Here is a 27,271-nt window from a genome sequence, read left to right on the forward strand (position 1 = left end):
TCTTCACAAAAAAAGAAAAGAAAATTATTCATTGGGGTTAGTCGGTCATTTAAAAATTGAAAACAACAGAGAGTGCTTAAGTAACCTTGTAGAATAGAGATTTTTATAAGGGTACATGGAAAAGTGAGGAAGTGCAAGGGCCATCGCAGAATTTCCTTATTGGCGTGTGAGTAGTCTTAGTGGTCTGGCAAGGGAACTCTGAAACAGGCATCCACTGCTCCCTTCTCCAGTGCTCTGCCATCATTATGACTTAGCTGCTTTCTTCTTTTGTTTCACAGCTCCTGCCATAACAAACTAACTCTAATTCTCTTGGCTTCAAACCTTCTGTTTTCTGCCTTCTGTCTGTGTATCTCCTTTCTACATTCCTCTCTGTACATCTCAAGTTCAAAATCTCCACAGGCAGTGATACCGTGTTTCCCCGAAAATAAGACCTAGCTGGACCATCACTTCTAAGGTGTCTTTTGAAGCAAAAATTAATATAAGATTCGGTCTTTTGTTACTATAATATAAGACCTGGTCTTATAATATAATATAGTATAGTATAGTATAGTATAATATAATATAATATAATATAATATAATATAATATAATATAATATAATATAATATAATATAATACCGGGTCTTATATTTTGCTCCAAAAGATGCATTAGAGCTGATGGTCCAGCTAGGTCTTATTTTCAGGGAAACAGAGTAGGTCAAAGAGTGACCCTCCAGAATGGAGTGCCCCTTAGGCAGAATTCTGATGCTAGGTTACTTAAATGTGACTCGGCCGCCTATATTATCTGTCCTTAGATCAGGTGCCTATCCCTAGTCCAACAGTGTGGCAGAATCACAAGGTATTATATAGAAGGATAAAGGGACAATGTGTCTGACAGGAACTCTGAAGTGTCCCAGCAGGGGGCAGTGTACCTCACAGGCATGGAACATGGCCTGTCCATTACAACCATCTTCAACAGTAGCACGTACACTGATTGGACTTGCTTGGCATCCAGTGAAGAACAAATTTCCTTATGATGGGAGAAAGCAGTGGTTTTCAGACTATGCTTGGCAAAAAATCTAAAATTTTCCCTTTAAGGAGAAACTTCACAGGTAGGGCTTTGACCTCCCTGTGCCCTTTTCCAACCAGTGCAGTTTCATATTATTCACTTTTATATATTGGATTTTCAAATACAATTTCACTTCAAGATAAGATTCCACTCTTCACAAATAGTGAACTGAGAATCACTGAGCTATACAAGTACAAAAACTTTTGTTTGGATAGAGAAAGAGATTTTTTTTTTTTTAAGTAGCGAGGTTTTTAAAGACTAAAAGTTAATAATGTATACAATGAAATAAAAATGTCACTTTATGTATTTTACCTAAGTTTTCTGTAAAAAGCTTTTGGGAAGGATAAACAGGAAAATCAAATAAGATTATTTAACAATGTTATAGTCTTCATCCCAACTGTTTTTATGTCTTAGATGTTATCATGGGAAATTGTTTATGATTGTCAATATATTTTATGAATAGGATAAAAATTTTGATGCCAATGAGCAGATTACAAATTCAAAAGGTTAAAATAACGTATTATTACAGCTGTCTAGTTTGGTTGTGTTTATAGAGGCAAAACTGCCACAGCAGGGTAAAAGTTTATATTAATTGCTAGTTACATTAACAGTTAACTATTTATGATGAATTGGGATACATCACAGCAATCACACACATTACTTATATTTTAGATCAAGACATACGTTATATTTTATTATGACAATCATATTTGTTATGCTCAGTCTTTAGTATAGAATGGTCATCTTCCAAGAACTTTCTTTTTTTAACTGATGGCATCTTGATGGTATTTATAAATATGAATTACTTTTATAATTGAGGACCTATGTCCTTATTCTATGAACTGGGACACCCCAGTACCTGTCACTTACTTAAAAGATGACCCATCCAATAAAAATGCAAGCCACTATTACGTGTTGCCATGGCAAAGAAAACTATGTGAAACTCTCCTCTAAGCATTCCACTCCCTAGGCTGAGCAAATACATCCCCAGATCCTTCTCCTTAAAATACCCCCAAATGCCTTCTTTAACCAATGCAAGACAGCAGCCTTCCTTATCTTCCTCTCAGAATCTTAGTGTATCTCTGGTTTAAGCAGAAAATTATTCAACTAGTTTTATGTCCTAGAAACTTGTTGGAGTGAATGAATGGTCTATATGAGGTCTTTAGGCTAAGGGGCAGGCTTCCTCTGACAGTGATGTCAGTTTGGCCATTGAACTTGTTTTAAGTCCTAACTAAACACTTAACCCCACCTAAGTACCTCAGTAACTGTGCTGTCAGTTATAAGGGACACTGGAGAGGGTACTCCACATGATTCAGCTCAAATGCATCACTGTTCCTGGAATAAAACTAAAATCATGACCTCCTGAGGCTGGCAAGTAACATCCTCTTAAAATTGCATAACAGCATTACTGCCAAAGGAGAACAAACACCCAGCTGGTGCACAATCAACATCTGTGCAATATAAGTTAGAAGTTCTTTTTGTTAACTATCATCATTAGAAATATAGTAGTATTCAAGGGGGAAATGTAGTACATTCGGGGGGAAATGAAAGAAATGTGACAATGCAGTAATCCTGTAACACTGGCGGGTAGATAGCAGTTCAATATACTATTCTATTTATGTTTAAAATTTTCATAATTAAAGCTTAAAATGCAGTTTAAAAAGTAAGTCCCTCTCTTTCTTATAAAGGAGGATCTAAAGAATATTTTCCATACATGTAGTTCCATAAAATAATACAAAGTTAATTTAAATCGCTGAGACACAAATCATATTTGTTGACTATTTTCACATGTTTATAAATCTGCACAAGTTCTGCAATTCATCCCTTGATAAGCTGAACTATATAAGGCAGCACAATATCAGCAAGCACATTTCCAAGTACCTTAATGTCCATGATTTCTGTAGCAGGGATTGCAATAAATGGCAAGAGACGACTCTATACCTGTCCTAAAAGTATTTGCTCTGATTGATGCCCTGATGCGGCATTCCTTATATGGGGCCCTGAAACAACAGAAATAAAATGAGTAGATGATTAGACCAAAAGCATTAATGTAATTTTCAGTTCAGTAATAATGGCTTAAGTTTTATTATAGGAATGGACTGGTGGGAGGAGAGGGGAGTCCATTCCAGTGAGATTTGGAAGAATGACTGTGGGAGTTCTGGGTTCAGACCTAATAACCTGATATTTACTGAGACCTGGTGTTAAAGATAAACAAAGCCAAACATTAAAGCGGGAAGGACAGATGTTATTCAATAATGAATTATTGCAAGAGGGAAGAAAGTCCAGCATGAACTGAACTGAACTCTGCAGAGACAAAAGGCAGGAGACTTTTTAAAGGCTGAGACATGCTAAGGGAAAGGACTAAAGGGTGTTAAGGGGGTTGATCCATGTGACAAAATAATCTGGGTGTGTTAATTGGTGCTTATCCAGAAGAGAAACCAATGTCTCCTATCTTTACGACGGGAGGAGGTGGTGCAAGGTACCCACTAAAGTTAGGCCCTGATCCTCCCACAAGACTGTGGGGGAGTTATATTCCTGAATGTTGGCATTTCACAGACTCCCAGGTCTTTGAAAACAAAAACAAACAAACCAAAAAAACAACTGTTTTGTGTGGTAGAATTACATATCAAAAGTAGAGAAAGGATTTATAATTGCAAGCTTTCTAAAATATCTGTTCAAAGAAGGGGTTCAGGAGCCTATCTGCCTATCACCAGATTTTGGCCTAGAAAAAAAAACACAGTAAATTCTCCTGGAAGCATTACGCTTTTTCAAGCAGGTACTTTCAGAGGGGTGGAGTCACCCTAGGAGTGCAGCCTTGAGCTGTTAGAAACTGTACTAGAGTTTGTTCAAGCAGGGCATGAGTGGATAAAATCGTTTGTGCTGAGAGTCTGCAGTTTTTATAGGCCAAAGTTGAGGTCTAGTCGAGAAGACAGCTTAGAGGAGCCCAACTAGAATTTGGTCAAGGAAGGAGTCTTCATTATGGCTCAGAATGTGCACTAATGAAATCCTGTTGCATATTAAGTACATCACAGCTCCTTGAAGATCAATATCACAGTACAAACATAAGATGCATCACAGCAGGTATCTTACATCAGAGAAGGGAGAGAAGAAATCCTAGTGACGACTTTTAAGATATAATTTCCAGCAATGTGCTTCATGATGTGAATAATCAATCCACATGTGAGAGCATCTTCAGTTCAAAAATGTATTCCGTAACGAGCATTTTGTGCCACACCAAAGAATAAAAAGGAGATTTAGAAAATGCAAGACCTCTATTACATTAGGACAGGAGATACTTTGAATTTACTTTATAGTTAGGACTGTTTATGTGTTTGTTTTCCTTATCAATATGGAACCCCTTCCTCCCTTCCTTCCTCCTTTTTCCTTTTTTATTTTTCAATTCATTAAAAGGTAGAGAAGACATCCCTTATTAATACTTAAAGCAAACAGAAAATATTACATGTATCTGGTTAGAAAATAGGAAATTCAAACAAGGCAAAAACCATACAAAATTGAAATTAAAAGCCACTTCTCCCCTCCTAAATTGACTCCTTCCCATCCAATCTTTCACTTTAAAGGTAACTGCTATTTAATAGTATCCTGTGATTCATCTATAACACAAAAGAATACATATATTCATATATTCATGTGCGTGTGTATATGTGTATTTTAAATTTATTTTTCTCCTTTTTAATCTACAGAATAGGGATCATATTATATTACCTCTTTTTTTTTTTCACTTACTACCAAATATTGAAAACTGTTCCATATACAGATTTACATTATCTTTCAGGCACCAATATTTACATTTATGGATTTACCTTTCTTTTACTACACTAATTCCTTACTGATAGGTATTGGTTGTTTGTAGTTTTTTTTTTTTTTCCATTACAAATAATGCTGTAATTAGTGTAGTTTGATGTCTATGGATCTAGGTGAACTCCTATCAATATATCCATAGAGGAAAATCCATGTAATGGGATTACTCATTCAAAGAATATATACAATTAAAATTTTAGTAGATAATAACAAATTGCCCTCCACAAAGGTATTCAAATTACACTTTCATCAATAGGATACAAGAGCCTTTTTTCCCTTATACCTTCACCAGGAGTACCATCCAACTTTTGTTTTTCCAAGTTAATAGTTATCTCATTATTTTGCTATTTATTTATTTTATCATAAGTATCCTTCACATATTTATTGGTCATTTGTATTTTTGTATTATAAGATTCATGGTAGTATCTTTTGCCCATTTTTCTATTGGTTTGCTCACCTTTTAATTTATTTGAATGAGCCTTTTGTAAATCGAGAAAATTAGCCTGTTCATCTGTTAAAAGTTTCTAACGGTAAAAATAAATTGTCTTCCTTCGTCATAGCAGATGGAATTATTAAGCCCTCTTATAAAAAGTTTCAGCCTGATTCCATTTAAAAATGAGATATAAGAAATGACAAAAGCACTCTTACTTACTTTAAAGGATAAGTGAGCAATAAGAAAGCAGCATGATGTACCCAAGCGAAATTTGATCCATCAGAGTAGAGAAAGCAACCAAATATTCATGCCCTTATAATCTTCAGGAAATTTGCACAAAAGAACTTCAAAGAGCTAACTCTTGCATGTAGCTTTTCAATATCTTTCAGAATCCTGAATCTTCCAAATTTCAAGTGATGCTACTGACAAACTAAGTACCATTTTGAGCATCTCAACATCACTACACAATAGTATTGAGCAACTTTTTAAATTAAAATGATATCAACGTATATGAGAAGACAAGGCAAGAGAGAAGCATGTTGTAGAAAGGTCATCACGGTTAGGGTCAGTAGACTTGGATTCTAGACTTGTCTCTGTCACTTTCCTGCCATATAACCTTGGGTATTTCCCTCAGGTTCTCTGTGTCTCAGTTTTCTCATTTATAAAATGAAAATAATAACATTTCTACCTGTTAGATAGGTTGTTTTGTGAATTAAAAGAACTCATGGTAAAACATTTTGCAAGCACTGTAGCATTCTCAATTTCTTTCATTGTTGGAAAGTAACATATTTGTCTATTATGTTCAGCAATGTCTCATTGGCTTCTGGTTATTCTCCAACTTGTGAAAAATTGTGGTACTGATTACAAAACCTAACATAGAACTTTCCCATGAAGTGGTATAAACATAGCCTTAATTTCATTCTATTTTCTTCATATTTAAACAATGACATATTTTGATTAAATTTGCATATTTTAGCTTCTTATTTTATCATGTTCAATATAGGTCTTCAAATATAGGAACGAATAGAATTGAAATTATCAGCAAGTCCAAGGCAGTCCTTTGCAAAAATTATATGTTATAGGAAGTATAATATTTAAGTTATATAAAGTAAGTCCGTCAAGAATGTTATTAGACAGATTTCTATATAAAAAGTATTTCTAAAATGTTCCTATTCTAATTTCTAAACATTTAGGGAAAGCTTTGTTGTCTTTCAAAAAAGGAGTCTTACGCTCTCCCCCTTTTCCAGACTTTATTAAAGAAAAAGCAATGATGATAAATCTCTAGAAAATGTGACATTTCCAACACTTGCCAGAATGTACATGGTTCCCAATAGTACTAAGCAGGTGAGAGGCTAAAATCCTACAATGTTCATCTTCCAACTTTCCCCAGTCTGTCTTTGGATCTGCAATAATTGCCTGAACAGCTACTATGGCGTCATTAATTTTTGTCTGTAGTTCTCTGAGTTCTTCTATAGGCAGCAATCGCAGAAATTGAGCAGCTTCATGAAGAAGTGCATCTCCTGTGTCAAAACCAAGAACATGTTTGTCTAAAGCAACAGGCAAGCCCTCTTTTGTTTGATTTGCTTTAGCATCGTGTGTCAGGGCTCCAGAACCAAAATAAGAATTGCCTCGTAAGCTTTACCAGCTGATCATCAGGAGGCTGAATCTGCAGTTTAGCCAAAGCCATTATACCAGCGTTAAAATCAGGATTATTTACGCCCAAATTGATCCATGGATCTGCATTTTTTAGCTGCAATGTCAGCATTTTTTTGTATTAACAAGTACCAAGTCCTTGTATTTTGAGCATTATCTCTATATTCAAGTCTAACAGCTAAACCAAAAAGCCAGTCAACTGCTTCTCAGGGATTTTTGAATCTTGAAAGGACAAGAAACTTCTTCTGAGATACTTTTCAAAGAACTTGGGCCAGTCACTGCTGTGGATGTTTCTTAAATTACCTCTGTCTTCATCTTGAAGTGTATGATTTTTTTGGTCTTCAAGCCAAACAATAAATTTCCAAATTCTGTTTCATCTTTGTAGTTGAAGCCAGCCGGGTAGTGGTAGTCAAGGGCTGTCAGCTTGCGTGCAAACATAGTCCCCAAAAGGAATCGTTTCAATGCTTAAAATAATTATACAAGGATTATATAGTACCAAAATGTACACTGTACCCAGAGATGTTTACGTTGAAGCTTGAAGCTGAGAGGTTTGAGCCACTTTAGAGATTTGAAACTTTATTCGTAAATACTCATCCTTGTCACTGAAGAGGGCTTTATTATTTAAGTGCAAATGGCCTATTTTGTTGAGATTTCCAGGGAACGGTCCTGTTGATCTGAGAAACAGCTCTCATTCTGGAGGTTAACGTAGCATAAAAGCCCAGATTTCCATTTCTAGGAGAATACTTTCCTTAAAAAGATCAAGAGTTGGGTTAATTATACCAGACATGACAGACAGGACACACTGTTAAACAGTAGGGACTCCCCCAAAATATATGTGTACTCTTCCATCTCTTTTACACACATGCATGCATGCACCGATACACTCAGATGTTTCCATTTGGTGTCTGCCTCTTAGAAGGAACCTCCAGCATGAGGAGATAAAAGGAGTCTCTGAGCCCCTAGTAGGTTATTTTCTCAGGAGTCGTTGCTTTTTGTTTCTTTTTTCAGATCTGCTCTGCCTTTTTTAGCTTTTATATTACCTGGCCTCATCTCATGATGGCACCAGTGGACTTTTATCTTTCCAGAATAATTACAGATCGCAACATCCCTAGATGAGTAGTCTGATTTGGGTCTTGTCTTGTGCATGACCACCTTTGACTTCCTAACTTTCAGTAGTGTGGCTCCCATTTTTAGACGATTGATTATTTTCTCAGAAGTTTCTGTGTGTTCCTGCATTTCAGGTCATTCCTAGCCACTATCAGCTACTGGCATTAACAAGAGTATTTAAACTCTACAATGGTTCGTGATACACAAAGTATCACAAAGTATACACAGCATAAATGGATTCAGCCCAGATTTCACCATTATCTTAACTACAGTTATTACTACAGTGAAAGTCATTATGCCATTTAAGGGACTTTTACAGTCTCCCTGTCTTGACCTAGATTCAGAAACTGTGCCTCCTTTTCAAGTCCAAAGGAAACTTGCTAAACCTTCTACATTCATAGGTTAGCCTGCCATTTGGCTACCATCTTCAATGAACAAATGTTTTAACATCTGGATAATTTCCAACAGACTACATCCCATGTGCCTTTGAGATAATGTTTTCTCAACTATTCCTGGCTCTTTCTTACTGCTGGCTCCTTTTTCCTCCCTGCATTTTTTTTTTTTAAGCTTTAACACTGCCTAGCATTACACTATGTATTTTTTTATTACCTGTCCTCCTGAATAGAATGTAAGTTTCCTTGCCCTTTTTGTACCCTTCTGATACCTCTTACCTAGAATAGTGTCTGGCACAAAGGAGCTGACTACATATTTGCTGAATGGATAAATGAATAATCCATGTAACCTTGGACAAGTTACTTCTCCTTTTGAGGTTCCCATGTTGTTTTCTGCAAAATATGAGCATTAGACTAGATTAGATGATTTCTAAGGATGATTCACATCTTGTGGTTGAGACTGAGAGTACCAATAGCTAAGGCCAGTCTGTAGAGCCGTGGGGAAGGGCAGACAACACAGAGTGAGTGATCTGCAGCTCAGCTGGAGAGGGGTTCAGGAAAGGGCTCCCTGAGGAAAGCTGAGTCAGCCAAGTGTATATCCAGGGATGGAGAAATTCAACAAAGACAGGAGTGTGCGTGGTGTGTTCAAGAAATGACAAGGAAGAGGGGGTAGCTGAAGTACAGTAAATAAGGGGACAGGGTTGGAAATTAGGTTGGGAGGTAGACAGTGGCCAGATCACATTTGTGGGGAATAGGGCAGGGGCAGTGTAGTGTGCTTGGTATGAGAGGGCATGTGCATTTGGTATGGTGTGTGTGTATATGTAGTATATTTATCTGTGCTTAGTGGAGAGGGCCAGGTATGTATGTGTGTAGTATTGTGTTAACATATGTGGTGAGCGTGTGATATGCTGTATGTGGTATGTATGTATGTTTTACGATGTTTATGTGTATCGTGTGTCGTTTATACATGTGTGTTTGATGTGGTAGTGAAAACGGAGGCCAAACGAATCCAGGGCCCATGCTGCCTGAGCTGCTCAGCCAATAGACCGACACAAGAGTTGGGTCATAGAATAAGCGTTTATTATCAGAGCACCAGTGGTCTGAGAAGGCAGCAGGTTAACACTCCAAATACTGGCTTAACATTCTCAGACCAGCTTAGGGTATTTAAAGGACAATCCACCTGTTGGTTCCCGGGGTCTGCATGGAGTCTTTCCTCAAGCGATGTGGCTCCCCTTTGTGGTCATCAACCCAGGAGCAGTGATGGGAGTAACCTGGAAAGAATGCTAGGCCATAGAGATTGTGATCAGTAAGCTTGGGGTACTGTGATCAGTAATCAAGCATGAGTTTCAGGGTAATTATCTAAAGCAGGAAACTGGGACAGGGGCCATTGCAAGCTCAAACCGCAGGGAGGGGGTTGTTAAGCTCTAGGGCAAGGAGAGGAGAGGCCAGGGACACTGCAAGGCCTCCTTTGTGGGGGTCCCAAGTAGGCCCTGTTTCAGGAGGGGAGGATATGGAAAGTGGATTTCTGTGTGGTGGTGTATATGTGTACTGAAGTTATTACTTTTGTTACCACAAAAATTGGTCAAAACTCATCCTGGCAGGGGTTTGAAACCCTCAACTTTAAAAGAAACATTTTATTTCTGATTGTTTCCTTCTGAACAAACTCACAGGATTAAAAGAACATCTTGCATACTAATAAGGAATTTTGCTTATCAAATAATCCAGATTTTCAATAGTGCATTAATGCTTTCTGAGAAAGACCACTGTTCTGCTTCTGCTACATTGTCATGATCATTGAAATCTGCCTTACAACACCGTAAAATACATAATGCAGCAAAGCACAGATCTCAGAACAAATCTATAATACATTTTAAATAAGTACTGAGTTTTCAGATTCATTTGTTTATACTTCTGGTAGAAATGTGGGTTTGAAAACCCAAGTTTTCTTGACCTGTATTATTGAGTCTCTTATGCCCCTGGCATCTTGGACTGCCAAAAAATGTGTATCCAACTGTCAGGGACAGCAAAATATGTTGTCACTTTCAACTCTGTCTTATGCATTAATATCTGTACCTAAAACCTCTCTCTTCATTTAATCATTGAAATGAAATGATATACTGTCTCCCTCTTGACCCACAAAGAAAACACAACTGAGATATCAGTTATTTCAAAAGGCTGTAGAAAATGCTTCATATATTTGATGGATGATAGAAGAGATTTTCCCCTATTCATGACTGTGGTGGTTGTATGTAAAAAGGAAAATCTGCTGAAAATACGCTGGGTAAGCATGGAGAGGGAGCAAGGGTAGTGAATCCCCCTCCTCTTGTATGTTTATAACTGGTGTGTCCCTAACTGTGCCAAGATATCCTGACACAAAACAAAACAAAACAAAACAAGACCTTCTTAGGTAAAACTGGTGCATTTCCTAAAATGGCCCTAATCAAGGGATAGTTTCTAAGACATTCTTGGTACTGTCAGGTGACAGACTACACATCTCCAAGGTGTTTCATATTTATGAGACTGAGATTCTTAAAAGGATGGAATTGCATTGTGAAATGGTTGATATCTTGATGCTGCAATCATAAGACTATGGCTTGAGTTCTGATTTTGCTCTTTACCAGTTATAGAGCCTTGGGAAGTTTGTTTAATTTCCTCCTCACAAAGCTTCTGGGTAAGATACAGCATGAGGCCAACAAGAGAGTGGAGATTAAATGAACCAGTACACGTAGAGTTCCTAGCACAAATTCAGCGCTCAGTATTAGCTATTAATATGCCACTTTTGTGTCAAGTTTGAAAAAGTGTCTCTAACACTTAATAATTAAAAATACATAGAAGGCTGGCCCAGTGGCTCAGGTGGTAGAAGCTGCGTGCTCCTAACGTCAAAGGCTGCCGGTTAGATTCCCACATGAGCCCGTGGGCTCTCAACCACAAGGCTGCTGGTTCAACTCCTCGATTCCTGCAAGGGATGGTGGGCAACTAAGATTGAACATGGCACCTTGAGCTGAGCTGCCGCTGAGCTGCTGCTGAGCTCCCAGATGGCTCAGTTGGTTGGAGCACGTCCTCAACCACAAGGTTGGCGGTTCGACTCCTGCAAGGGATGGTGGGCTGTGCCCCCTGCAACTAACAACACCAACTAGACCTGGAGCTGAACTGCGCCCTCCACAACTATGATTGAAAGGACAACTTGACTTGGAAAAAAGTCCTGGAAGTACACACTGTTCCCCAATAAAGTCCTGTTCCCTTCCCCAATAAAATCTTTTTTAAAAAACACACGCAGAGTTTTCAAAGTTTTTGCACATGCATTATCTGATGCACTTTACATCACCCATTGTTGTAGAACAGATATTGTCCCATTTGGCAAAAGAGGACAGATTAGAGAAAATCTGTGACTTCTCCAGCTCCCCACCACTACCATGTCATGGAGCTATGATACGAATCCAAGTCTTTCAAGTCCCAAGTCTTTCTAGCAGGTCCATTGACCCGGTATAATATTGGGTTGATATGTGACTCTAGAAAGAATATAGGAGATTCCAACAAAGTTTTAGGTGTCTGTGTAATGGGAGTGCTGGAGATCCCCTAGATCACTCTCAGGTTCAGTGATTCACTGGAAGGACTCGCAGAAATCAGAAAAGCTGTTATACACATGGTGATGGTTCATTACAGTGAAAGAATGTAGATTAAAATTAGTGAAGGCAAAGAGGTGTAGGACAGAGTCCAGAAGAAATCAGGCACAAGCTTCCAGTTGTCTTCTCCCAGTGCCATACAGGCAGTGCTTAATTCTCCCAGCAACAATGTGTGATAACTTGTACAAAGTGTTGTCAACCAGGGAGCTCCACTGAGCCTTGGTGTCCAGGGTTGTTTTGGAAGGTTGATCATGTAGGCATAGAACACCTGAATGACTGACCATAACAACTCGGTCTCCAGGCCTCCAGAGGTCAAACTAATACAGCATATGGCTTAGGGCCCCAGGCAAACAAAACATGTGTTTCCCATAAATCACATTGTTATCATAAATTATCTGAAATGACCCAAGTTCTCAGTTATACAAAGATACTCTTATCAGAAAGGATATTCCAAGGGATCAGAGGTTATCTCCCAGGAGCCAGTTAAGGCCAGTCCTTTCTTTAAAATGTGTAAGGTTTGAGCACCTCTCATCTGCTGAGCTAATCCTCTACTGCACAGTGGAGGTATTGTGCCTGGGTATCCTGAAGGTATCAGAGCACAGCGAGAGGTAACGCAGAGGCAGACCTAGCCCAAATGTGAGCCTAAGAACCAATTTCTAAATTTAGTCTATCTATCAATCCTCTGAGGCAATGGGCATTTTCAGCTATTGCAGTGGGTTGCCAGAATCGGGAAAGTCTGCCATTGATCCTAAATATGATGGGAGCTCTATGTCTCTACTTTGGGCCCTTTGGCATTCTGAGAGGGTCATACGCTCCCCTGTTCGGGAAACCACCCACAGAGTGAAAGTGAGAGAGGCTTTAGTATCGCTCAGTCATCTACTCTGAAGTAAGGATTTTATCATCAGTACATTCAAATTTCATTTCAAGAGTAACAAAATGAAATTGGTAGAACTCAGGTAACAGAAAACTCAACTCAGAATGACTGAAAGATCTAATGAATTTATTATCTCACATAACAAGAAGCCCCAAGGTTGTACAGTCCCAGAGTTATTTCATTAAGTACCTTGACAACATCACCAAGAACTCAGGTTCTTTCTTCTGCTCTTCCATCCTGAGCACATTGGTTAGTTTTCCTCCTGGTTAAAAAATGACTGCAGCAGGTCCAGGCATGACATCTTCACACTCCACTATACAGACATAAAAATGGATTTTTCCTTGTGTCTCTTTCAAATAGCTAAGAAACTTTTCCCAGACGCCTCCCCTACCAGCCTCCCTTCATGTCCACATGGCCCATACTGCTTCTTCCTAAGCCAGTCACTGGCAAAGAGTGAATTTTTCTCCATTAGGTAAGTATAATCAAACTTTAACACCCATGACTGGGCTGGGACCAGCATTGCCTACAGCCCCTTGTTTCTTCGAAAAGTATAAATACTAGAATATATTCAGGGTCTGTTAGAAGAGAGGGAGTAGGGAATTGCTATTGGGTAGACAACCAAAGGTATCTGCTGCAGCAAGCTCACAGGTAGAATAACATATCAGAGGTGATTCTCCAAAGCTTCTGAAATCTCTAGTCTCCATGAGGGATGCCAGGGATCCCTGGAATTTGTTGCCTCAGTTTCTTGGAGTTAATTGATTCCTAGTAGGAAAAAACGAAGGCCTAAAGAGCCATGTTTAGCTCTTTAGGATGAGCTAAATATGCTCCTATAAGCTTTGTTTACCCATTTTTTGTCCAGATGTCCTCCACAAAGGAAAGCTCTCTACTTTAGGAAAGAAACACCCTTTATTTCACAACTGTATTCCTCATTAACTCAGATGTGCCTACCCCATTGGCCAGATTCCAGTGCTGCTGACTAGGGTCCCTTAAATCTCTGACATGTCTCTATTACCAGTGGGACCATCACCATTTTCAACATCTGTCACCCTTAAGAGTCTTCCCGTATCCTATGAGACTTGATCAAATTAGGACTTAACATCCTTTTGTCTCTTCCCCTCACCTATTTAATTTTCCATTGTCTACATACCTTCAGGTTTGGTAACATGCCACTGGGGCAATGGGGTTGCTGAGAATCTTCCCCGGTGGATTCCATTAATCTAACAATCTCTTTGGCTATTTCCCAGTCTTTTCAATGTACAAAAATAAATCTGTGCTCTCAACTGGTGGAAACAACTTTCTAGCTATTATTCCTCAGTTTAGAAATCACTCAATTGCTTTCAGAACTTGGTATTTTGTATCTGGCTTTCAAACACTCTAACCTAGAACTCACAATACTATCACCTAAATCTTCAGTGTTTCCCTTCCAGAGCTCTTCCAACCCCCACCACCTTTACTGTGTTTAAATGCAGGAAGAGACATTGACATCCTCACCCCAATCAGAGCTCAAGCCTTTTTTCTTCACACTTCTGTCTCCTTTTGTCAAGTTCCCTGAGCACCGCATAATAGTTGCCTCACATTTTCTGCCTTCTATTAGTTCCTTATTCTGCCTCTCCCTGTTAAATGATTTGAGATAGCTGTCTTTTTATAGGCTGGTTTACACAATAGTAGATGGGTTATCTGTAGGGGCAAATATGCTTCATGATCATTTTTTTAGACTTTAAAAGTTGATTCTGGAGCCTGTCAATGAAAGATTCCTTAGGAGAATGAGGAGTGAGGAAGGTATCACAATAATTCTATGACGAGGACTTACGCTTTAACATATGAGCTTGTTGTCATCATAGCTTTTGCTTTTTTTCCTGATTATAAAAACAATACATATTCATTGTAGAGAATTTAGGAGAAAAAGGCAGCTATTAGAAGAGCTGTGGAGGAGTATATTGAAGGCAAACATTCTAATGAATAAGACTGAATCACATACTGTACTTACACAGTTACTGTCATATGCATTCGAGGCAGAAATACAGATTGTCGGTCCTTATGCCAGCAATTTGTTAGCAAATTGACACTTATCGTTGACATCTAAAACATGGAAGATATTATTTTCTTAAAGGAATAGGAGGCAGGTTAATTCAACACACATTCAACAACAAATATATATAAGTTCCTACTAAGTTCCAGGTAGTGTTGTAGGTCAGGGAACATGGCAGTAAACAAAACAAAGCCCTCATGGAACTTAACATCCTTGTCACTACAAAGACAGATGAAATAAATATGCAAGGTCCCTCTTGAACAGAAACCTGAAGGAAATAAGGGATTTACCCATGCTGATACCTGGGAAACAGCAAGCACAGAGGCACTAAGACAGAAGTATGGATGGGATGTTGAAGGAACGTCAAGGACTGGACTGGGGTAAGCAAGGGGTCACGTGGTAAGGAGATGAGGTCAGAGAGGCATAAAGAGGCCAGATCAGGCAGGGCTTAGACCATGGAAGGACTTCTGATTTGATTTAGAGTAAGATGTTAAGTCCTGGAGGGTTTTGTGAAGATATGATCTGACTTAAATTAAAAAAAAAAAAATGTAAACGGTAAATGGACAACTATAGATGAACAACATGACTAAAACAAAGCATTAACCTAAATAATCTTGGGAAATAGTATTTTGACTACATACTATGTATTAATAGTCTGGGTTCTCTAGAGAAACAGAACCGATAGGACAGATATAAATATAAAAGTAGACATAGACATTTAAATTATGTGCTCTATTATCTATCTATCTATCTATCTATCTATCTGTCATCTCTCTATCTGTGATTTATTATGAGGAATTGGCTCACACAGTTATGGAAGCTGAGGAACCCCAGGATCTGCAGTTGACTAGTTGGACACTCAGGAGAGCCTGTGGTATAGTTCCAGTCTGAGTCCAAAGGCGTGAGAACCAGGAGAACTAATGGAATAAGTTCTCATCTAAGTTTGAAGGCTGGAGAAAACGGATGTTCCAGATCGATGACAGTCTAGCAGAGAGAAAATTATTTTTCCCCTCAGCCTTTTATTCTATTCAGGCCTTCAACAAGTTGCATTTGACCTCCACATTGGGGAGGGCCATCTGCTTTATTCAGTTTATTGATTCAAATGTTAATCACATCCAGAAACACTCTCACAGACACACCTAGAAATAATGTTTAGCCAAATATCTGGGCATCCCATGGCCCAGTCAAGTTAACCCATAAAATTAACCTTCACATACTGTAAGGCTAAAAACAAAAAGAACTATACAGAAATATTTTATTGCAATTGGTAAATTTGTTTATCAGAGAGGTATACTCTGAAACAACTTTGTGTGCATTATAGGATGGTACAAATAAGTAAATAGATTGTGAATAATGAGAGCCAGGAATCTTTAAAGGAGAAGGAAAATACAAATAAGGAAAGGGGGAAATTACAGTGAACCCTGTCATATGTTGGATTAAAATCAGAGACATCAATGTGAATCATGGAGATGATAGAGATAGATAGATGATAGATAGATAGATAGATAGATAGATAGATAGATAGATAGATGATAGATAGATAGATATGTGTATGTATGTGTGTGTATACATACATATATTTCCTAGCTCTGTTTACTGAAAGGGCCTGGAAGTCATGACACCCCCGTAATTATGAGCACACCTGGCACCCACAGATCTTGGTTTCTAAACATCATTCTCCAGTGAAAGGAGACAAGCTCTTTGGAGAAATGGCTGATTCCAGGGCTAGAGAGGGAAAGTAAAAGATGAGCCTGGACCATTTTTGTAGTATCAGAAAACAAAGAAGCACTAGGAAATATGGGGACATATCAAAAGAATATAGGAGCTCCCAAGGTTCAAATATGAGACAAAGTGAGTAAGAAAACAAATGAAATAAATATTCATGAGTTTGAACCAATAGAAATAATTAATAAACTATTCAATTCTTCTTTACAGTAAAATTCCAATTAATATGATGCAGGAATGATGGAAATAGAAAATCACTCTTTGCTAAACACCAAGTAATAACTATAGCAGGCAAGCAACATCGACAGAGGCCAAAATTAGTGGGCAAAACTATGAGAAATAGGATATTTGTACAGTTTCAAATTATCTCCCCACAACTTACTAGTTACAATGGGAAAAAACCATAACTTTATAGTGGAGAAACCTGGTAGACACCACCTTAACCAAATGATCAAAGTCAACATCCCACCAATTATGGGACATGTTGACATACATATTACCTCCTGATATGCTGTACTTAGAAGGCCATAATATCATTTCTGGAGTTTTCTGGACAAAAATATGTAACCTTTGTATAATCATTAGAAAACATCAAACCCAGTCAAACTGAAGGACTCATCAAAATATCAAGGTCATGGAAAATAAAGGAAAACTGAGGAATTGTTTCAGGTTGGAGGAGACTAAAAAACATGAAAACAACATGCAATGTGCGATCCTGGATTTAATTATGTACCAGAAAGAAGACAACTGGATAATTTGAATAAGGTTTGCATATCAGTTAATAGTATTATGTCAATATTATCTTCTAAAATAGCATTAGGCTGCCAGTTAATAAAAGTTATTAAGAAAATGGTTATTACAGAAAAGGCTGTAATCAAATGTGTTAGTTGTAGGACAAGAAAAAAATGCTTAGAATTTAGAAATTGAAGTTATAACTGAATTACGCACTTTAAAATTATACAAAATGTTCCAATCAGTTTTATATGTAAATTCTGGATGATTCAAGTTCCATTCATCTCAAATCTGGTAACTTCCTTTATCTCCCAAATGAAGCTCTTCAAGGATGAGGGCTTAGTTTTTCTTCAAAGAACAGCTAGATAGCCAAAAGAAAGGAAAATCCATCTATGCTGAATGAGGAAAAAAATTAACTCTTCATAACTGAACTTTGAACCCTTGGATTGCCTTTACAGTAAGATTTTTCCAACTACTTTTAAGCATCCACTTTTATCCTTTCCTCTGAATTATGAAATACGTAATCTATATGACTCTGAAAAAGAGGAAAAAGAACTCTTCTTTGTTTCCTTTGTCCTATTTCATTCTCCACGAGTTGACCTTTTCATTCAAGTTTATTCCCATGAGAACACTTAACCTTCACTGTTCCAGACTAGAATGGACCATGTGAACTTCCAACGGCAGTCTAATACTCTGCCTCTTCATACTAATACTCTTTCAGTATATGTTTCAATGTGCTGTTTAATATGTTTGTTTATTCAGGTGGGAACTACTATACTATACTACATTTCACTATGTCGTATTTCTATGTCATTATTGGGAGACAGTTCTTTAGGATCTCTCACATTTCTACATATCTTGTAAGCAAGGCACTGACTGTCCTTTGTTCCAGATTATCTGACCCCGCAGACTTGTGTCATCTACTAGCATCCATGAAACAATGGCAGGCTAACATTTTAGCTTGCAAGGAGGGCAAACTCTCAGGTTCCTGGCAGTTCTTGACAGTCATTTCAACTTACTGACCACACGTGCTAATTTCAGGCATAGGATCTTAGTTGGTGTTTGCTCCCATAACTCTACTATGTGATTTGCTTATGTGCCCCACAAAAACACTCATTTGAAATAGGATTAGCACCTGTAGGGAGTTTTGTTTTAACTATTTCTCCTAGAAGTCAGTGTCTCCTTTAGTGGGAACAGGACCAACTTGCGTTTCAGCCACCACGTAGAGTTGCTTTCAAAAACCTGATTTAGCTGGTATCATAGTTCTGATTCAAGCCAATGACATTTTAATACCTTATACTCGTAGATGGGTTTCCCAGGCAATTGCCTCCTAAACTACTTTATAATCTGGCTCTGTTACCTATGACAGAGAGAGAGAGAGAGAGAGAGAGAGAGAGAGAGAGAGAGAGAGAGAGAGAGAGAGAGAGAATGAGAGAGAGAGAGAGAGAGAGAGAGAGAGAGAGAGAGAGAGAGAGAGAGAGAGAGAATCTTCCTACTTTCTCCTTCAACAGTAAGCCTTGCTGCTGTGATCAACATATTTCTACAAGTCCAGAAAAATTACATTCATTATTACATTCTTGCCTGGTTTCATTTTAGAAACAGCTTTGAAAATTTCAAACTAAGCCTTTTTTGTTTTGTTTAGTTTTTAGCAGCAGCACATGTGATGAGACAAGGACAGTTGAGGAAACACGGAAAGGTGGCACCAGATGGTATGGATCACATAGGAGACTGAGAAGATAGATGATTCTGATGCGTCTTCTCCTAGGAACAGATGTGTTGCCAGGTTGCGATAACTCAGAAAGGTGAGATGGGTACTTGCCATGAATCTTATCTGTCAAGAGATTTATTGAATAAGAGTAGGGTTTGGCTGCTTCAATTATCTATTGGCCTATAATCAAAGTAAAATTCTCCATACTATGTTTCCCTGAAAATAAGACCTAGCATGACAATCAGCTCTGATGTGTCTTTTGGAGCAAAAATTAATGTAAGACCCGGTCTTATTTTACTACAAGAGCTGGTCTTATAATATAACATAGTATAATATAGTATTATACAATACAATACAATACAATATAAAATATAAAATACCGGGTCTTGTATTAATTTTTGCTCCAAAAGACGCATCAGAGCTGATTGTCCGGCTAGGTCTTATTTTGGGGGAAACATGGTACGCTGAAAGGGACTACCCTATTTCATCTAATCTAAGATTTCCTCTGCTGTGAGATGCTCCATTATTTTATAATCTATCATAAAAGAAAATCATTGCCAGTTGAACGATGACACATCATGTATTGTAAAACACCCCACTTTTAGAGATGTAAAAATGGTGTGTCTAGGAATTGATGAAATATGATACATAAATTGGGGGTTGCAGACTTTTTGCGTAGGCCACTTCACAGTGTTTTGTTATCTGACTTATCATTTGAGTTTGTGACCCTGAATAAATAATAGTAGCTACCAGTTGTTGAACGCATAGTATGTGCCTACCGCATTCACATTCATTACCTCCAGTCCTTTCAGCTGTACTGCAGAGGACTGTATAAATCTCATTTTACAAAGCCAGAACCTGCACTACTGGAGGTTAGGTACGGTATGAGGGGAAGTCGCTAGGAGTGGGGGCTGAGGTTTGAATCCAGCTGCGCCTCCTCTCCAAGCTGAGAAGCTTTCAGTTATTCTAAGGAACTGCCTCTTTGAAGAAGCTGCTTGAGTTGATCGTGGCTTTGAGAACAGGTACCAAATCCAAATATTTGTGAATTGTTTTAGGAACAAGTTCCCACCCATCACACAGCTGTCACAGAGCAGTGATTGTGAGACTCAGCTCCTCTCTTTGAGCTAGAGTTAAAAGTGAAAGGAGGGGTGAGAGGGTGGCTATTCACCTCCACAGAAATTGTTACAGACACAATGAGGTTAATGCTTTGTGAAGCTACAAAGTGCCCTGTCATTGTTTACCTTCTGTCAAGCCTTTCTACTTAGGAAGGAGAAAGCCCTTTCAGAACTCTCCATGTTGATAAAGGTTTGGGGCCCTTTCAAGGACCTGGAATGTAAAGGGCTTCAAATTCTTAATATATATACATAAAATATTTCTAGTACATTATTTAAAATATACTTCACCTTTTTTTTGGTGGGGGGAGGGGTGTGATTTCAAGAAGTCTTCGCCATAGCCAAGAACAGAATTTTAACGGATGGCAAAAATATAAAGCCTTGAGGTAGTGTTTTATCACTGTTTATAATTGTATCCAAAGAAGAAGCCTTGACAAGTGTTGGCTGCTGCTGGGTTGCCATGGCAGTAATCAGTCAAGCAGGAATAGGGTTTTTAAAGCCTGCTTAACCCTTTTGCTTACCCAGCCATGCAAAACTGAAAGAAAGATTTTCATTTTGCGCAGTTGTATTGGGTGAGATAAATTTGTCCCTTTGTAATTAGGTCTCAGCCTTGCTCCCTGGGTCATTGTGTCTCCTCATACTCTTGGTCCAGCTGCAGGGAACCACACGCATCCCCTGAGTGTGCCACTCTCTCAGACCTCTGAGCAGAGGCACACGTGGCTTCTTTAGCACACACACTCTTTGGCACCTGCCCTAGACCCAACTCCTATGCACATTCTATTCTGTGAAAATAGCACCTCCTCTGGGAAGCCTTCCCCATCCTTTCCTCCCCTCACTATGGGTCAGGAATATGTCCTAAGTGCACCAAGAAGACTTCATTTACCTCCATCTTAGCACACATCCCCTTGATTATAGTTGTTTGCAACAGTCTTGATGAAGAACATCTGGAGCTGGTCTGCTTGGTCTTGAAGCTCTTACATTACTTACTAGCTATGATCTTGAACAAGTCACTCAACCCCTCTAAGCCTCAGCTTCTCACTATGTGAAAGGAGATTAATCACATCTACTTCACAGAATTATTGTGGGGATTAAATGAGATAATATCAGTAACATTCTTAGTATCAGTGAATGTTCAATAAATGTTAAAGTAAAAACTTGTCTCCCTGTAGAGTCTAAGCTCCATGAGGGCAGGGACCATGACTTTTATCTTTGAATAGTCAGAACCTAGCAAACATCAGGCACACGGTGGGCATTTCCTAACAGCCTAACACTATATGGTCAAGGAATGGGTTCCCCTGCATGAATGAATTTTTCATAGAGCTAAAGCTTACCCCTAAACACACACACAGAAAATCCCTTTTTGTTTCTGATTATAAAATTAGTTTATAACTACTGGTGAAAATTTGGAAAACACAGAAATACAAGGAATAAAATAAAAACCATCAGTGATCCTACCAACCGCTGTCACTATGTTGGTGAATCTCCATGAGACCTTTTCTTTTGCACTTGTATACATTTATATTATATTGAACTATTCTAATGTAACTATTAAAATATTTGTGGGACAGTATTTCTCTATTGATGGGCAATTTTTCATAATGAGTGTTAATACTGCAATGAATATCCTTGTGTCATGTCATTGCAAGTGTCTTGCATTGTTTTGGCTTTTTTTTTTTTTTTTGCTTTTTTTATTAGTTTCAGGTGTACAAAGCAACATAATAGTTAGACATTTAAACCCCTCATAAAGTGATAACCCACCCCCCAAGCTACTACCCCTTATATATACCTTATATAACTTATATAACTGTTACAATATATAATATAGATATACAATATACTATATATATAACTGTTACGATATATATATTTATATATAACTGTTACAATACCATTAACTATTTTCCCTATGTTGCACTCCACATCCTGTGTCTATATATACCTATATATTCAGTTATGGTTGACATTCAATGTTATTCTACCTCAGCTCTTCAGGTGTACAGCACAGTGGTCAGGCATCTACACAGTCTATGACGTGACCCCCCAATAAGTCCAGTTACATCGTGCACCTTACATGATCTTTACAACATTGTTGATTATATTCCCCCTACTGTATTAACTATCAATTTATATTTCTTAATGCCTTCACCTTTTTCACCCAACCCCAACCCCATTCCCATCTATCACCCTGGTAGATCTAGTACCGATCTGGCTCCATACCTGGTTATTACAATATTGTTGACTGTATTCCTTATGCTATAACATCCCCGTGACTACTGTAGAATACCCAATTTGTTCTTAATCCTTTCCCCTTTCGCCAACCCTTAACCCCCCTCCCATCTTAAAGAAGTCCCTCTAAGAGTCCCTGTAATACTGGTTTGGTGGTGATGAACTTCTTCGGTTTTTTTCTTGTCTGGGAAGCTCCTTATCTGTCTTTCAATTCTAAATGACAGCCTTGCTGGGTAGAGCAATCTTGTTTGTATGTCATTATTTTTCATCACTTGGAATATTTCCTGCCACTCCTTTCTTGCCTGCAAAGTTTCTGTTGAGAAATCTGCTGATAGTCTTATGGGGGCTCCCTGGTAGGTAACTAACTGCTTTTCTCTTACTACTTTTAAGATTCTCTCCTTGTATTTAACCTTTGGCATTTTAATTACGATGTGTCTTGATGTGGGCCTCTGGGGATTTATCTTGTTTGGGACTCTCTGTGCTTCCTGGGCTTGTGTGTCCATTTCCTGCACCAGGTTAGGGAAGTTTTCTGTCATTATTTCTTCAAATAGGTTTTCAATTCCTTACTCTCTCTTCTCCTTCTAGTAACCCTATAATGTGAATGTTGGTACACTTGATATTGTCCTGGAGGCCCTTAAACTCTCCTTAATTTTTTGGATTCTTTTTTTCTTTTTGCTGTTCTGGTTGGGTGTTTTCTGCTACCTTATCTTCTACATCTCTGGTTGGGTCCTCTGCTTCATCTAATCTACTGTTGATTCTTTGTTTCCATTATTGTATCCTTTATTTCTGACTGATTCTTTTTCATGGTTTCCATCTCCATTTTTATGAAATCATTCAGCATTCTTATAACTAAACGGAGCTCTGCATCTGATAGATTGCTTACATCTGTTTCACTTAGTTCTTTTTCTAGAGCTTTGTTCTCTTCTTTCATTTGGGACGTGTTTCTTTGTCTCCCCATTTTGGCTGCCTCCCTGTGTTTGTTTCTATGTATTAGGTAGGGCTGCCATATCTTCGGTCTTAGTAGAGTGGCCTTGTGTACTAGGTGTGCTGTGGGGTTCAGTAGCCCAGTCTTTCTGGTCACCTGAGCCACGCACTCCAGGTGTGTCCCTTGTGTGGGTTGTGTGTGCCCTCCTCTTGTAGTTGAGCTTTGGGTGATAATTGTACATCAATGTGAGGCACTGACCCTTGGGCTCACTGGTTGTGAGGACTGGCCTTGATTACAGTGGAAGAGTTGTTGTGCAGGAGCTGATTCTATGGAGCAGGATCTGCCTCAGCAGGACTCTGATGTCTGCCCAATCTGCCCTTTGGGTGTGTTGTACTTGGAGATGGCTAGGTGATTCTCCAGTTCGTTTTGAAGCTGGCCACTGGGGGTGCCAGCCCCAGGACCACCTTGGAGGGGATCTACTGTAGGTCTACTTCAGCCACAGCCCAAGCCTCACCCGGGGCCACCCAGCAGGAGTCAGAAAGAAATCCGCAGATGTCTGCTGCCCATGCTGTGCTTGGAAGTACCTCAAAAGGCCAAGCTGCAAACTAAGTCCAGCTGCCACTAATGCCAGCTTAGGGCTGCTCAGCCAGAGGCACAGGACATGCCTAAGCCAGATACTGCTTGTCTGGGTTCCACAAACCTTTAGAGACCCTAGGAAAAGTGCAGCTTGAGCCAAGACAAGTGGTCTGCATGAAAAAGCCGCCAGAAATGGCCTGGGTGTGCCCGAAAGTTGGGCAGGGCCAGGTCTCAAATCACCAGGGTGGGGCAAACCAACAGCAGAAACTCAGAAATGGCAGCCAGCTGTGTTCGCACATCAGGAAAGGGGAGGGCTTAACAAAGAAACAATGGCCTCCACCAGCTCCCCCTTCCAGGAGAAAGCCTTCACCTTTTCTCCAGCCCCTGTTCCGAGCCAGACAACTCAATTCCCCATCAGTTGTCCCTGCTGCCTTTCCTGCTGCTGCCCCAGCACTGGAGCTCAGAGCGAGTGTTTCCATTGGGAGTAAGTCCACGCACAATCCTCTTGAGAGGAGCACCTGTGAGTGCAGTGGCACTTTCTCCGTCACAATCTCCACTGTTTGTCACAACCAAATATTATGGGGACTTCTCTCCCCAGCCCTGGAACTCTGGGCTGGGGTGGGGCTGGTATCTCTTGCTCTATTAGGGGATGCGGGGGACCCCCAAAGCCGAAATAGCCCTCCCATTCTTTAATGGTTACATGTGGGTGTGGGACCAGCCCATTCAGCATCTCTGACCTTCCTACCCATCTGGAGGTAGTTTCTTCTGCAAGTCCTTAGTTGAAAGGCTTCAGTTCAGCTTGATTTTAGGTGATTCTCAATAATGGTTGTTTTGCAGATTAGTTGTAATTTTGATGTGGTTGTGGGAGAAGGTAAACACAGCATTTACCTACTGCACCATCTTGGTTGTCCCCCTTTTACACTGTTTTTAAAACTTTTGTCTTGAACTGTTCACACCATCCAACAGTTTAGAAGCATACCCATTTTGCTGTGCCCTCACCATCACTGGATTTTACCTTAAGAAAACATCTTTGCCAATTTGATAGATGAAAAATGGTATCTCATCCCCTTCCCTACCCCATAAACTGATCACACAGCTCCTCATTTAAACCCGATGACGCAACGTGGCCATTCTGACCATCAAGTACTATGTCCCTCTGAGTCTCCTTGCAGTTCCCTGGGGCTCACGAGATGTGTGGATTTTGTCCCTACATTGAATGGCTTCAGATGGCTGAGCTTTCTCATGTATCGGTCCTTTGATTTTAATTTCTTTCTACACTGCCAAATGGGACTTCTAGCTGCTTCCAACAAGACATCAACTCTTCTCATTCTCTATATTAGATTCATTTGTTTAACAAGTGTTTATTGTATGCCTGTAGTATGCAAGGTTTTAGGAAAGACTTTGAACGAAAGATGAATACAAATATTAATCGGACATAGTAAGCACCTACCCTAAAAGAGGAGATAGAGCTGTAAACTATTATACAAAGGGGTCGACTGGAGTAGGAGGAAGTGGCCATGAAATAGGACCAACCATAAAAATGAACAGGTTCCAAAGTGGGATCTAGCATTTTCTTAAAGCATGATTGCTTTAAAATTCTACCCAGGAAATTAGCATTGCATAAAACCCTTCTAACTGGTTGGCATAGAAACCAGATAAACAACATTATTTAAGGCCTGTGCTAAATGAGATTAAATAAGCTTTGATTTGGGGCTCAGGGTGTTTCTTCTATGATATGTATTCTAAACCTACTGGCTCTGACTCCAGGAGCTTCAGAAGACATTCTTGCGTCTTTCTTTAGTCTCGGCTATGTTTCTTAAAGGGGAGATTTGGTGTTGGGAGTAATTAAATTAAACACTTCTGTGTAATAGTGAGAAAGGATGACATTGATAATAATATGATTGCTTTGTAACTGAATATTCTGAGCTTCTTTCTTTTTGTCATCTCTTTGAAAAAGATGCTTGTACAGGGGTGATCCATTCGGTTGAAATGCAAATACTTCTCAATATCTTAGATATTTTAGTCACATGTGGCCCAAACAAACATTTTGAAAACTCCACTTAATACTCATATTTATTTTCTGAATGCCTACTGTGTTGCAGGCACTAAATATTTAAGCATGTGTTTGTAAATTCCTATCTAGAATTGTTTTCTTCAATTTTCACCCAGATTTGCTGGCATCCTCTAAGCCCAAATGTGAGTTTTTTCTTTTCTGTTGGACTTTCAGCATACAGTACAGAACCAACCTCTCCAGGGGAAGATATCTGATTTATCTAAACACTTATTCCGTTTCCCTATTGCATATTATCCCATGCAGTGCTTCTTGTGATTGCAAAGATAAAACCATTTTACAACCAATAATGAATGAATGATGGGTAATTTCTCTAGAATCGCTTTTCATTGTTGTCAGCTTTATGAAGGTTTTCACATTTTCACATTCATATTTCTAAAGAGTATATGTGTGTTGGGAAAACATTCTGATAACTAATTTGGCACATAATCTTTTAACAACTCCAGAGGAAACATAACTCATTTATTGCCAGTTATTTCAATAATTTTTCTACAATGACAGGATTCATGAAGTTAAGTCGTTCCACCTCCTGTTTATTTCTTCAAGTGCCTAGGTATTTGTAGGCTTTTGTGACTAATTCTTTGATTTTCTATCACCACTTAAAGTTGGTGAGCAAAAGTTGACTATTTAAGTTACGCATCCTCAAAACTTTGCTCCTTCATTTTTCGAAAAGTTGTTCCAGGTGAGACTCAGGGCCATCCTTTGGAGCTGGTTATGTACGTATTATGCTGTTACTTAGCAATGTCTTCATACGCTACTGAGGCAGTTGGTCCTAGACTCAATTAAAAAGTTAAATACACAGTACTAATTTGACTTTATATTAGTAAATGAAATGATAAATTTAGTGACAAAAGGAATCATATGGTAACAGCTATAATATTAAGATGGTTCTTGTAGCATGACTTCTTGAAACTGTCCTTTAGTCTCATTACAATTTCACTGATCCTCACCCCTCCACATTAAGATCTTGAATGAACACTAGCATGGCTTCTAACAGTTCAAGCTGAATCCCTGAGACAATCCTGTGCCCCTTAAGTTCCTACCTGGGAAAGCTCAAGACTGACAAAATAGGACCCCTGTTTCCAGGTCTCTGCGGGAGTGTAGAAGCCTCCCTTCCATAAGTGCTAATTAATAAACCCAGATGGCCGAATCACACTGACCACCCTCCCCACCCCCACCACCCCATACACACACACCTGCTTTGGGTAACTTTCCATT

The 27,271-nt window shown here is 38.9% G+C and overlaps 1 protein-coding gene and 1 pseudogene across 7 annotated transcripts in view; one reads left to right on the top strand and one right to left on the bottom strand.

Annotated features, from left to right (window-relative positions):
* PCED1B (PC-esterase domain containing 1B) overlaps nt 1–27,271 on the top strand; it is a 286,638-nt gene that overhangs the window by 203,757 nt on the left and 55,610 nt on the right. For 3 of the 6 annotated variants that reach the window (XM_081058548.1, XM_081058549.1, XM_081058550.1), the window contains one exon: nt 19,078–19,237. The exons of the other annotated variants lie outside the window; for them this stretch is intronic. The gene's annotated coding sequence lies outside the window, so the exon portion shown is untranslated. The remainder of the gene's footprint in view (nt 1–19,077; nt 19,238–27,271) is intronic. 6 annotated transcript variants of the gene reach the window in all.
* On the bottom strand, nt 6,582–7,391 carry LOC308501873 (RNA transcription, translation and transport factor protein-like; annotated as a pseudogene). The gene has a single exon. The product of its transcript is annotated as an RNA transcription, translation and transport factor protein-like (transcript).

This window comes from Rhinolophus hipposideros (genome assembly GCF_964194185.1).
Source record: "Rhinolophus hipposideros genome assembly, chromosome: 9".
NCBI classification, from domain to species: Eukaryota; Metazoa; Chordata; class Mammalia; order Chiroptera; family Rhinolophidae; genus Rhinolophus; species Rhinolophus hipposideros.